Source organism: Phasianus colchicus, chromosome 19 (assembly GCF_987193195.1).
Source record: "Phasianus colchicus chromosome 19, bPhaCol1.hap1.1, whole genome shotgun sequence".
NCBI lineage: Eukaryota > Metazoa > Chordata > Aves > Galliformes > Phasianidae > Phasianus > Phasianus colchicus.
The window spans coordinates 8377103-8389220 of NC_143454.1; the positions used below are offsets into that span (position 1 = coordinate 8377103).

General features: G+C 48.8%; 1 protein-coding gene across 11 annotated transcripts in view; it reads left to right on the top strand.

Annotated features, from left to right (window-relative positions):
• Positions 1–970: 970 nt before the first annotated feature.
• PRRC2B (proline rich coiled-coil 2B) overlaps positions 971–12118 on the top strand; it is a 48139-nt gene continuing 36991 nt past the window's right edge. For 4 of the 11 annotated variants that reach the window (XM_031601742.2, XM_031601747.2, XM_031601746.2 and 1 more), the window contains exon 1: positions 972–1189. The gene's annotated coding sequence lies outside the window, so the exon portion shown is untranslated. Of the gene's footprint in view, positions 1190–1315; positions 1555–12118 lie in introns of those variants that run through there. The other 7 variants (XM_031601745.2, XM_031601748.2, XM_031601750.2 and 4 more) reach the window with 3 other exon arrangements.

Here is a 12118-nt window from a genome sequence, read left to right on the forward strand (position 1 = left end):
CCCGCACAGCTCCATGCCCATCTCTGGACACGCTCTGGAACCTCAGTGACTTTCTAGGGGCCCAGAACTGAACACAGCACTGAGGTGCAGCCCCACCAGTGCAGAGGGACAATTCGCTCCCAGCCCCGCTGGCCACACTACTGCTGATATAACTACTGATACTACTGATACTACTTCCCCCTGTACTCAGCTCTGGTGAGGCTGCACCTCCAGTACTGTGTCCAGTTTTGGGCCCCTGACTGCAAGAAAGACATTGAGGCCCTGGAGCGGGTTCAAAGAAGGGCAACAAAGCTGGTGAGGGGTCTGGAGCACAGACCTGATGAGGAGCGGCTGAAGGAGCTGGGATTGTTCAGTGTGGAGAAGAGGAGGCTCAGGGGAGACATTATTGCTCTCTGTAACTACTGAAGGGAGGTTGTAGTGAGCTGGGGGTCGGCCTCTTCTCTCGTGTAACTGGTGATAGGACCAGAGGGAATGGCTTCAAGCTGCGCCAGGGGAGATTTAGGCTGGATGTCAGGAAATACTAATTGTCTGAAAGAGCGCTGGGATGGGCTGCACAGGGAGGTGGTGGAGTCACCGACCCTGGAGATGTTCAAGGAACGCCTGGATGTCGTGCTGAGGGACGTGGTTTAGTGAGAACTACTGCTGACAGGTGGGCGGTTGGACTGGGTGCTCTTGGATGTCTTTTCCAACCTTGGTGATCCGGCGGTTCTGTGAAATGTGGTCCCCTTGGAGGCACGTCTGCAGCACGGGCAGCCCGAGCTCAGGGCTGACTGGGTAAAAGCGCTGTGGAGCTGCGTGCCACCTGCTGGGTGACCCCGCCGTCCCCCGCTCTCGTGACGGCCCCCTGTGCGACCCGCCCCGCCGGCTTTGGGGGCCCAGCTCCCCCACGGCTGCGCGGAGCAGCAGCTCGGCCCCTTTCTCTCCTCCTCCTCCGCCATCTTGGCTCGGCGCTCAGCCGCCGCTCGGCGGAGCCCTGCAGGCGGCGCTGTGAGGGCGGCGGCGGCGGCGGCGCGGTTTCCTCCCGCGCGGGATTGACAGGCCGGGCCGGGGGAGGAGGAGGGAGCGGCAGCGAGAACCCGTATCGCCCCGCATCCCGCCGCGCAATCCGCCGCCATCCGCCGCGCCCCGCGCCCATCGCCGCTCGGCACCCGGCTCCTCAGGCGCTCCCGGCTCCCAGCCACCCCCGCAGGTGGGTATCGGGGGCCGGCGGCTGCCGCGGGTGTTCGGGGCGGTGAGTGGGACCGGGGGGGGGGTGGAGGAGAGAAGGAGGATGAGGAGGAGGAGGAGGAGGAGGAGGAGGAGGAGGAGGGAGGGGAGGTGAGGGAAGGTGGGACGAGGCGGCCCTAAAATGGAGCCTGGGCCCTGCGGCACCCCGAGCCTGGCGCCCGCTCCCCTCCCCGGGCCGCCTCATTGTCCCCGAGCCGCCCCGCCGTCAGGCCTGGAGCTGCGCTGCCCGCCTGGGCTGCGTAGGCCGCGGGCGGCCGTGAGGATCGCGGCTTGTTTGCCTGGCCGCCGTCTGGAGCGGTGACACAAAGATCTTCTTGTGGCGCTGCTGTGCGCGTCTCGACAAAACAAGGAGGGGGAGGCCGGGATGGATGGGGGGGGGGGCGTCCAGAAGGCTCTGGGTTGTTTTGTTGTGGTGCTGAAGGGTTACTGGGAGAGCTGAAATGCCGCCTGGTGAGAGGGAGGAATTGGGGGTTCACCGAGGGGAGAGTTGGTGCTGCTGCTCGGGGAGTTGTGGGTGGGTTTGTAAAGGTGCTGTGGCTGCTGGAAGGAAGGGGTCGGTCGTCGCTGGGTTCTTAGGAGCGTGGCTGCTGCAGGCTGTGGGGTGGCTCTGAGGTCGGCCCTGGGGGCGTGCAGCGCCGTGCGGGGTTTGTTCGGCAGCCCTGGCTGTGAGCGAGAGCAATTTTCTCGTTTTGTGTGAATATCAACAGCACCTTCGTCTGTGGAATCAAACCTGACCGGGTTTGGGGGAGTGGGGAGTTCTGGGTTTCCTTAGGGAAGTTGCTTTGATTTGTACCGCGGTTTTTTTTTTGTTGTTGTTTTTGTCCTCTGAACGTCAGAAGGGTTTGGATGGTCGGGGTGAGCTTATCGAACGCTTGTGTCGTTGTCATTGGTGTTTGGGGTGATAAGGTGATAAAGAAATGCTCAGGACCTCAGAAATTCTGTTCCTAGGAATAGGCAGGGAGTGCAAGCAGGTTGCAGTGTCTGCATCATCAACTGAAGTCGGCCCAGAGGGAGGCCATCCCGCCCGGTTCGGGACTGAATCGAGGTTTATATGGAACGTTTTGGCTTGTCTTAGCCATCGCCTTGTTGAAATGCCTGTCCGTGTTTTTCACCTTAATTGAAATGCTGTACGTGTGTTTGATCAGGAGTTCACCCAGGACCCTTCAGATCCTTGTGGGTCCATGGGTGATGCTGCTTCTTTCGGGGCTGTGGTCAAAGTGGTTCTTCCTAGCTAGCAGAATCTATTTTGGGGGCACGATAAACAAGACCTCTCCCATATGACCTCTTGGAAACGGCTTGGTGCTTTCTTTTTATAGTTAAAAAAGTTCAGATTAAAAACCATACTGACAAAATCACAAATGCTGCTTGAGATTGGTGTTCTTAATTACTTGGTTCTCCAAATCGATTACATTCCTCAGTCCAAATACATCTGCTGATAGCTTTATGTTGGTTTTGTACTTAATTGGATACACACGTGGAATATAACTTGGTTCCTTTCTTATTCATAGGCACTTTCACTGGTTTGGTTTTCTGCATGTCTTTGGTAGACAACACGTCACAGGTCTTAGGATGTTTCCAGTGTTCACTGATAAGAAAATCTGTCTGCAGGAGTTGGATGTCTTTCCTCTTAAGAGTAGGAAAATAGTAAGCATAGGCATTTATACAGGTTTCCAAAGCTGGCATTATATGGTGCTCACCACATACTTTGCATGGAATTTTTATTTATTTTTAGTTTATAAGAACTATTTTTTTTCAGGGGAGGAGCCCACTTTTTTTTTTTTAATTCAGACATTTTTCTTTGGTCACACAGTGTGTGTTTTGATAAACTATTGGCTTTTTTTTTCTATTTTTGTATGTGTATGAGAGCTTGGGAACAGTAAGTAAGCAGCCCATACAAATGCTGGAAAAGTAGAGGCAGGATTTAAAAATGTCTTGGTTTTAATAAATATGAGTAATGTTTCTAAAGATTCTTAATAAAAGGTTTTAACTTCTACAGTGACATTTTAATAAAACCCTCTATTAAAGCTTTCTGTAGTGCCTAACTTCAAAGGCTCATTTACTCCAACAGCCTCCTCTTGAAAGGAGGAATGGCGTTGTGTTTTGTTGGGGCCTGACGCAGCGTGCCCTGCTACCTGCGATGGTATAAAGGCAAGTCCTCGGCGCAGAGAGCTCTTTGCACAGCTCCCAGCTCCTGTGCAGTGTCCTGCAGGCTGTCCAGTACGGGGTGCTGCTGGTGAAAATCAGGACGGTGGTTTTGGCATGTCTTCTAGTGCCTCCAGTCTGCTAGAGCCATACAACAGAGCCTTTTAGATTATCCATTACAGAATCCCCACCTGCTTAAGATTCAAAAGCGTGAGTTGCTCAAGGCCTTCATTATACTCACCTGAGTAATTGGAAGTATTTGAAGGCAAGCTGGGCTGACTTCTAAGTGCTGCTCCACTGGAAATAACAGTGTAGATTTTTATTTTATGATGTTACTTTGCACAAAGAGATCTGGCTCTAGTGGGGTTTCCACTTGCAATTCCATGCTTTCTTACAGGAATAGAAGCAATATGAACAGGGAAAACTTGCTATAAACATAGGACAGTATTTAGGGGGAAGGTTTATTGCAAAGACTTCAATTGTGGTCATCCCTTTTCTTCACTGTGTGTTCTGCAAGCTGGCAATGATTGTGATGTCTCAGTATCACTCTTGCTCTTCTTGCTATTCATACCTTGTAAGTGGGTTTTGTTTTTCATGTGGCACTGACTCATTCTCCTAATAGGTCGATAATTTCACAGCTCCTTATCACTAGTTTGTCACTGGGAGCAGAAGAAATGCAGTTGGGTATCATCAGGCACTGAGGTGAAAGCAATGCAGACAGGTAAAATCTGGGGGACACACAGTTCTCTCCTTCAGCAGAACATATCTTTCTAACTGTTGAAATTAAGTGGTTTTGTTACGAAAGTCCTGATAGCATATGCCTGGAAAGCACCTTATGAAGGAGACAGATGGGTGCTCAAACTGCCCGGTTTGTTTAAAGGAATGTTCTATTCCACAGGAGAGAGATGGGGCTGAAGAAAAAGATTTTGTTCATCGTATTAAGCCTTGCTGAAATTGCTTTAGTTAGTAACTTGTGCTAGCATTCAGGATGTTCCGTGTGTGTACGTGCTTCCTCTGCAAAGATAACAGAGAACAAACCTGGGAAGTGTGTAGCTGTAAATCCTGTGTGCTGTGTGTTACATTCCTTTGGAAGCATTGGAGCTGTAACTCAGGTGGGCTGGAGGCTGGCATGGTAGCACTGCATTACTCCTTGTCTAGCTGTGGCATTTGGTCTGTATTTAAGCTGCTTGGCTTGATGTATTGTGGGATCTGTGAGGACAGGAGAAGGTTTGGGGGTGTTAAGAGGTGTGTGCCCCATTCTGAAGGGGTCACTGTACGTGTTCAGTGCCTGGTATTGAGCACCTACATGTAGCTGGAAGGGGTGAGAGCTTACTGTTGCATCTTTCAGAATTACAGAATCTAGATTGGAAAAGACATTCCAAGATCATTGAGTCCAACCATCTTAAGGGACTATAGATGTTAATTTATGGAGCACTACTGAAAGCAGTCTTGCTTTGGTTGCAAGGGAAGAAGTAATGGCAGGATTTGTAACAGGCAGAAATGAAAGAGGAGGGCTGGTGGGCCAGACTTAAAGTATGGAGGCTTAAAAACACAAGGGCAAGCAACTGAGGACTTGCGTAATGGCACTCTATGATATGTCCAAGAGGACTACTTCATTGCAGTGCAGTATTTGAAATGTGCAGGGGGCTTGGGTTAGCTGCTGGGAGCATCCTCAGTAGCCTTTGAAGTTCAGGTGAGCGGCACAAAGGGGAGCAGACTGCAGTATTCATAGAGGTGGCATCCTGTTGGAAGGGATTTGGTGGAAGAGTCCTTACTGGGTTGCTGTTTAAATTGTTTTAGACACCACATTTGCTGTTAATGGTGCTGCAAAGAGCAAACAGGTTTGAAGAGCTCGTGTTGGGACTTCACCTCCCACAGGCACTTTTTGTGTGGGAATATAGTGATATTTTTTTGGAAGTGTTCTGCAGTGGGGTAGGTTCTTCAGCTGTTCCTACCTGTATGTGGGCTGGGAGCCCCATACAAAAGCCTCAAGTGCTCTTGTTCAGAGTTAGGAGTGGGCTGCAAAGCCGGCAGGGGAGTAGGGGCATGCTCAAGACATGTTTCTTAATGGTTGAAATAGTACAAAGTGTGGTTTTATCTTTTTCTTAAATAACCCAAGAATCAAGCTCCCACCTAGCAACTGAAACTTTATGGCCAATCATTTAGGAGTGGTTTCACGAGATTGAAGCCTTACTACAGCTTTAGTGCTCCGCATCTGAACAAAACGTTGCTTTTAGTGATGGCTGTGATCCTGCTGTAGTAAAAGCAGTGTATGGAGTTGGCAGCGTTCTTCTCCCAGCACGCCGGCCTGCTCTTCCAGAGTTCCCCTGGCCCAGGGCTTTGTGCTGCACCTGGCTGTGCACGTGAGGGGAGCAGAGTGATTTTGGGAGTGGTTTCCAAGCCCCACAAAGTCAGAGGTGGAAGGTCTGTTTCTTGCTCTGCCACTCAGCAGAGCTGCATAGTTCTGCGGTGTCGTTTTTCAGTCTGGAAAACAAGAGAGATGACACCTTGCTAGTTATGCACTGAAAATCTCTCTGTAAATTAAAGCATCTATGTGATGGTTTTGCTTCCTGACCAGCTTGGCATAGTCCAGATGTTCTGTGCATGGTCTGAGTGGCGTTGATCTCCAGAAGAGCATTACAGCCTCTCCCTGCTTCAGAGTCCTGAGCCATGCTGCACTTCAGAGTACTGAGTAAAACTGCACGTATCGTTGCAGTTTTTTCCCCACTTTGTACCTGTGTCCTTTTCCCAACAGATTCTTTTTAGCATTCTCAGCATTCATTTGTAGTGCAAATAGCTCGTATGAATAGGAGTCCTGTAAGAAGGTTTGCTGTGAAATGCTGCATTGCCCTGGTATTGTTAAAACCAGAGAACCTCAAGGAATACTTTCTTGGAAGCCTCAGTATCTGCAATGTAAGTGAACTGCAGGCTTGTCTGAACTCCTTGTAATCTCATTAATGATTTGAACCCACTGTGTCAGTCTTGATGGCTGTGGGAAGTGGGTGAAATCTGATAGAGAAAGATCTATTCAGCCTTTGCCAGGGCAGCTCTGTGCCCTGCGGTGTGGTGGTGGTGCTGGGCTGGCTGCAGAGCTGCCTGCCAGAGGAGCTCTGTCAGCAGTCAGGGAAGGAATGGGGCTGGACAGACTGGCTCAGCTGGGGCTTGTGGGAGCCTCTCCATGTGTGCACTGAGGGATTGGTGTTTACTGCTTGCAGTTTGATAGCATTGCATTTTGTCTTTAGTCTTTGCGAAGATCACCTTCTGTGCTAAACCTGAGCAGGAGATGAGGCTGTGAAATCAGCAGCTGGTCTGAAAGTGTGGTGAGGTGTTCCCAAAGCCTAGATCAGGTGGAACGAGGCGTGCTGGCACAAGGTGAGCTCCCACCTCCCCATTGCAGTGTGATCCTTCCTTCCTGAGACAGAGAAAACAGAACTGCTTACTCAATAACTGTTGGCATTTATGTGGAAAGAGCTTTCTTAGTTTCTGAAAAAAACATTGTAATCCTGAAGACTGGCAGCTCTGCTCTGATTTCGCCTCCTGGATCTGTGACATCTCCAGTCTCTTGTTAGCTATAAAACCTGTGTTGCATGGAGGTGAAGTAAGTTCCTGAGCATGGGACCAGATGAAGGATTTGTGAAATGCTCTTTGCAATTTCACTGGAAGAGCATGTGTGTGGTTGCTCTTTAGAAGGCATCTGTTCCCTGGCAGCAGCCTGGATTGCAGTCCTTTGGCCTGTCCCTTGCCCTGGTTATGTCAGGCTCTTCCAGGGTGAGCTGAGGGGGCAGGCAGCACGTTTCACCTCTTGCTGTATCTCGCCTTGGATATATGGGTATTCTTAATGTGACAACTGAAATCCTGTGTGGTAGGAATTTGAGGACTCCATCTGCAAGGCAGGGAATTTACAGCCTTAAAATGGAGTGGTTGGATTTAGTTGTTAGCAGTGGAAGTGTGTTTTGCCAGCTTGGAGCCAGATTGGTGACTTGAGCTGTCAGTCAGAAGGACTTCGTGCAGTGACCTCAGAACTTACGTGCATGACTTCTCTACCCCGTAGGCTTCTCCAAGGCATTGGACAGAATTGGTTCCACTTTTGGTACCCAAAGGTGGTCTCTTCCACTGAAGGAAACACCATCCTCGACCTTCCAGGTGCTGCTGCAATATATTTCTTCCTGTTTTGACTTTTTTTTTGACACTTTGCTCCTTCATGATTTTATTCAAGAACTGCTTTCTTTAAGGGTCTTAGCAGCTCGGGTTTGCGTGGCTCTTGCATGCAGAGCAGGGTCAAGGATGTGCTGGGAGGCAGGGACAGACACCTGAGCTCTGGGACCTGTGTCACTGCAAGCAGCGTTACTTGAGCAACTGCTGTTTCTCTGCCTTTGTTACCTGTAAAATAGAGCTGATAATGTTTGCTTTGGAACCCCCCTAGGAGATCTGGACTAGCTGCTCACAGTCTGTTGTTCAGATACCTAAATGCTCAGCTTACCTTACAGTTCAGCTCAATCCTGCCAGGAGGCTTCTGAACAGGTTTTTACCAACAGAGCATTATGCTTGGGATTTCTGCTTGTATTAATATTGCTGGTTTGTGATCAGCCCTTCTTGCTTTCCTGTTGAGGGAACAGGATATTGCATCTTTGTATTCTCCATGGACGTTCAGCTCTCAGAGGAACCGGAACAGGGTTAAGTGAAAGGCAGAGATAATTGGTTGGTGTGCTTCAGCTCTGGGCTGAGGTCTGTGTTGAGACCAGTCTCCTTTAACACCTTTATGGCCTGGATGAGAGGGCAGAGTGTGATGCTGTTAGTAGTCACTGCTTCCAGGTTGCTCCACTTAAGATCAGTTTCTTGTTTTGAAAGGTCTGAAAGCCCTCCAGTGCTGCTTCGAGGGTTAGAGGTACAGTTAGTTATTCCTTTGTGACAAACTGGCACTTAGGGGTTGGTTCCTTCAGTGTTGCATGGTGGGGCAGTTGGGCAGAAATATCTTGGTTTTGGTGCTGCTAGGAAAGGTGAGAGAGTTTCATTGAAGCTCAGAAGCACTTTTTGTGGGCTGTGAACCAGCCTTCTTCATGGTTTTTGGTTTTTTTTTTCTTTTTTTTTGTCATGCATGCTGTAGTTTTGCATGCTCAGGATGAATTATTTCTTGTCGTTGTCTGTTTTCGCAGTTACTGAAGTTCAGAGGCCCTCTTCAGGGTGCAGCATTGTCTGTCCAGGGCTAATTAATGTTTTTTTGTAAATAAGGTTGAGCTCTTCTCCAAGCTCCAGTATGCATTATGTTTCACTGTAAGTTACAAGTCTGTGCTTCCTGGCTCTCTCTCCCTGCTCCTTGCCTGTCCAATGCTGGGAAAGCTGTTTAGTAGTGAGGTGAGGCATCTGTAGCTCACAGGCCAAACCCTGGGGCTGCTCAGTGCTTCAGCAACAGGAGCTGTGATTGCTGACCTGTTGGTATGTTGATGAGTGGGGCAGCAGGTGAACCTGGTGAAGACAACTGAAGAAAATTAGGTCAGGTCATTTTATAGAGCATATATAGAGCCCTTTGTACTCCCATCTGCATACAGGGCATCGTACCCTGGGGTGAATCTTGGGCTGTCCAGAAGTCTGCCTCTCTGTGCTCCTGCTGCATGTCTCAAATTCAGGCTTGGCTTCCAGGTGTGATGGGCAGGCTGGCCAGCAGACAGGTCTGTTGGCAGACAGCCTGTGACAGCATTACTCAGCTAGCAGCATACCTCTGCAATAAATCATGGAAGATGGGATCCTGGTCTCTCATTTTTTACAGGGAGAGACGATTCACAGGAGACAATGCAGAGAGCAGCTGGAGTTGTTTAGAATTAAAAGGATTGCAAGGAGGGTCCCCCCTGGTGAATCATGAGCCCTGTTTGTTAAGGGTTTTCCATCTCTTCTGTGCACTGCAGAATGCTGGCTTGTTCCTCTGATCTGGCAGATTTTTTCAGATTTTTAAACAAATCTTAGCAGCTTCTCCTGGGCAGTGCGACAGACTGACAGAGACAGGCTTCTTGTGGCCTGGGCTTTTGGTACAGCCTGTCTGCTGCACAGCTCTTCTGTGCAGACCCTACTGACTTCACATTTGGATGCTGATATTCTTCCTATGGTCCCCCTGTTACTAAGCACTTGCTCCTGGAAATTGCTTGCTCATCTGGTCCCTTTCCCACCAGGGTGATCATCCCTGCCTGGCCCAAAGAGGGCTTCTACAGGACAAAAGTGCATCTGGCATCAAGCCCTGGAAGCAGCTGGTTGTGCTGTTTCACCAAAGCTCTTCAAATGGCAGCCAGTGGCATCTTTCATTACTGAGGCAGGTGATGACTGTTCCATGGATAGGTGGTTCTTGGTGGGATGTGTTCCAGAAGCAGTGGTATCTCCCTGCTGACAGATAAACGTTTAGTTATAGGGTTAGTAGCAAAAAAAAAAAAAAAAAAAAAGACTATGTATTTAAGGAAAAGTGAACACTACTGATCTGTAAAACTATACCATGTTTTTGAGAAGGCTTCATGTTACAGGTAATGTTAGAAACCACAGAAGACTTCAGTTTAACATCAACTCTAAGCAGCTTCTTATTTCTAGAAGTACAATTCGGCTCTTTCAACCTGTGAATTTCTTAGCAATTCATATAAAATTTATGGTCAAGAGTCTTCCTGATCTGAAGAAAAGCCTTTTCAGTGTTAATCTCCCTCCCGTTGCTTTGTTTTGTGTTTGTAACTGCTGCTGTTCAAAGAGCAAGGAGTGGAAGTCTACCACAAAGAATCTGCAGCAGTGCAGGTCTTTGCCCAAAAGATTGTGCTTGGAAGTGTGCAAGGAGCTGAAGTGGTTCCTCCTTTTTGTGTGTGTGTGTTACCTTTGATCAATCTGTTTGCCCTTTTCAATTAAGGCTGGCTGGTTTCCAGGTATTCGAGCTCCATTGAAGTCTTGTGAATAAAACTCTAACAGCCCTGCCTCCTTCCTACAGGAATTTACAAAGAGCTTTGTAGACAATCCTGTTTGTCAGGGGTCTTTCCCTTTGGCTGTGTTTTCAGCTCAGAGGTTTCCAGTTGTTAACCAGTGCCAAGAGCTCCAGCTTCTCACAGGGCTCTTTTTGCAGGACAGCCTCCCTGTGCATGGTGGATCCCTGCTGCAGCTCCAGGACTTACAGCTGTCTGGATAAAAATGTATCCCTTTAAAATGGAGTTAGAGTCAGTACCCACAGATCAGATCCAGGGTAGCATGATGAGGACGTGAAGACATGGACGTAGAGGAGCTCTCTGCCCAGAAAGTAATTTTGGCATGTTATTTGTACCCTGGGGCCTCTGATGTAACCGGTCACGCTGCAGTGTGCTCAGATTCCTCTGAGAAGCTCAGTATTTCACACTCTGGTGCTGTTTCTGGATATTCCTAATCCTGAGAATGGAAAGAGATAAGCTGGGTGCTAATGCTGATAGCAAACCTTCCCCCAAAGACCTCTATAAACCCAAAGGGACACCTTGCAGAGGTGTAGGTGGGAGATCTTTAGTTCTTCATGACAAAGAATAATGCTTTCTTTAGGGTCAGCAGTCGGTCGTGGAGACCCTGACCACAGGGCAGAGGCTGTCAGTTTTCACATGTCAGCATCAGCTTTCTGGTTCTAACTCCCCTAATAATCATGCGAGCTGGCAGTTTAGGGCTCAATTAACTTGATTTTTCTCAGAAACTGCTTTGCTGTGCAAGTCTGGAAGGCTTTGACAGTCTCTGCCTGGATTCCGTGACGGGCTGTGTGTTAGGAAAATAGGGCAGTGTCATGATGGCCTTTGGAGGCTCTGTGTGTGACCAAGGTGGGTCCTGCTGGTGGGGTGGCTGCCATGGGGCCCAGCATTGCTGTAACCTTTTTGCATGCAGAAATTCCTCACCTCCCCATGGACTTGTGTTCCCCTTTGCAGTTCATGCTGCTACATAACACACAAACAGAGCTGCATTTCACATTTTCAGCTTCAAAGCGTTGAAGGAGTTCAAAGTAGTTGTGAATTTTACTTATCCTGACAACAGTTCTGGCTGTCCCAGAGAGTTTGACAGGGGGTTCTTTCCCAGCACATTCCCAGCATGACCCCAGCTCCTCTGCACTGAAGTGGTTGTTTATTCCTCCTGCATCCTTCTAATGATATCAGATGTAATCAGGAGGCAGCTGAGACCCAGTTACATAACTGGTTGTCAGGGTTTCTCTTTGGCAACATTACCCGTATGCTGTTTGCATGCTGACTTTCAGGAACTTGGGGCTTTTCTGTTAACTAGCTAATTCCTGAATCTGATGTGATTGCTGATGTTTTTTTTTTTTCCTAATGCCTAAGAATTTGATCTGGTTTGAGGTTTTCTAAACCTCAAAAGGGATGTTATTGCTTGGGATTTGTGAGACTGAAGGATGGTTGGTAGGGTCCTGGCCAGCTCTCACCTTGGGGCTCAGTGCATACCTGCAGGTGAGGTGGCTGTGGGATGGTGCATGGCCCACTGCTATTCACACTGCCTTTAACCCTGCTGGTTCAAACAGGGCGTTGTTCAATGCAGCATCTACTTTTCCGCTAAGTCTACTCAAAACAGCGTTCTCCCTTTCTCTTTTATATTTATCCTACTGATAAAGTATGGTGGAAATGGGGAGGTGTGTTTTCTTTGGCATATGGTAATTATCCAAGCAAAGATGGGACCAGACTGGAGCCAAAGATCCATTTGCTTCTCTGCAGGAGAAGGTGATTTGGGGATGCTCGTCAGCACTGCTGCCTCTGCAGGCTTCATGCTGCATGCCACT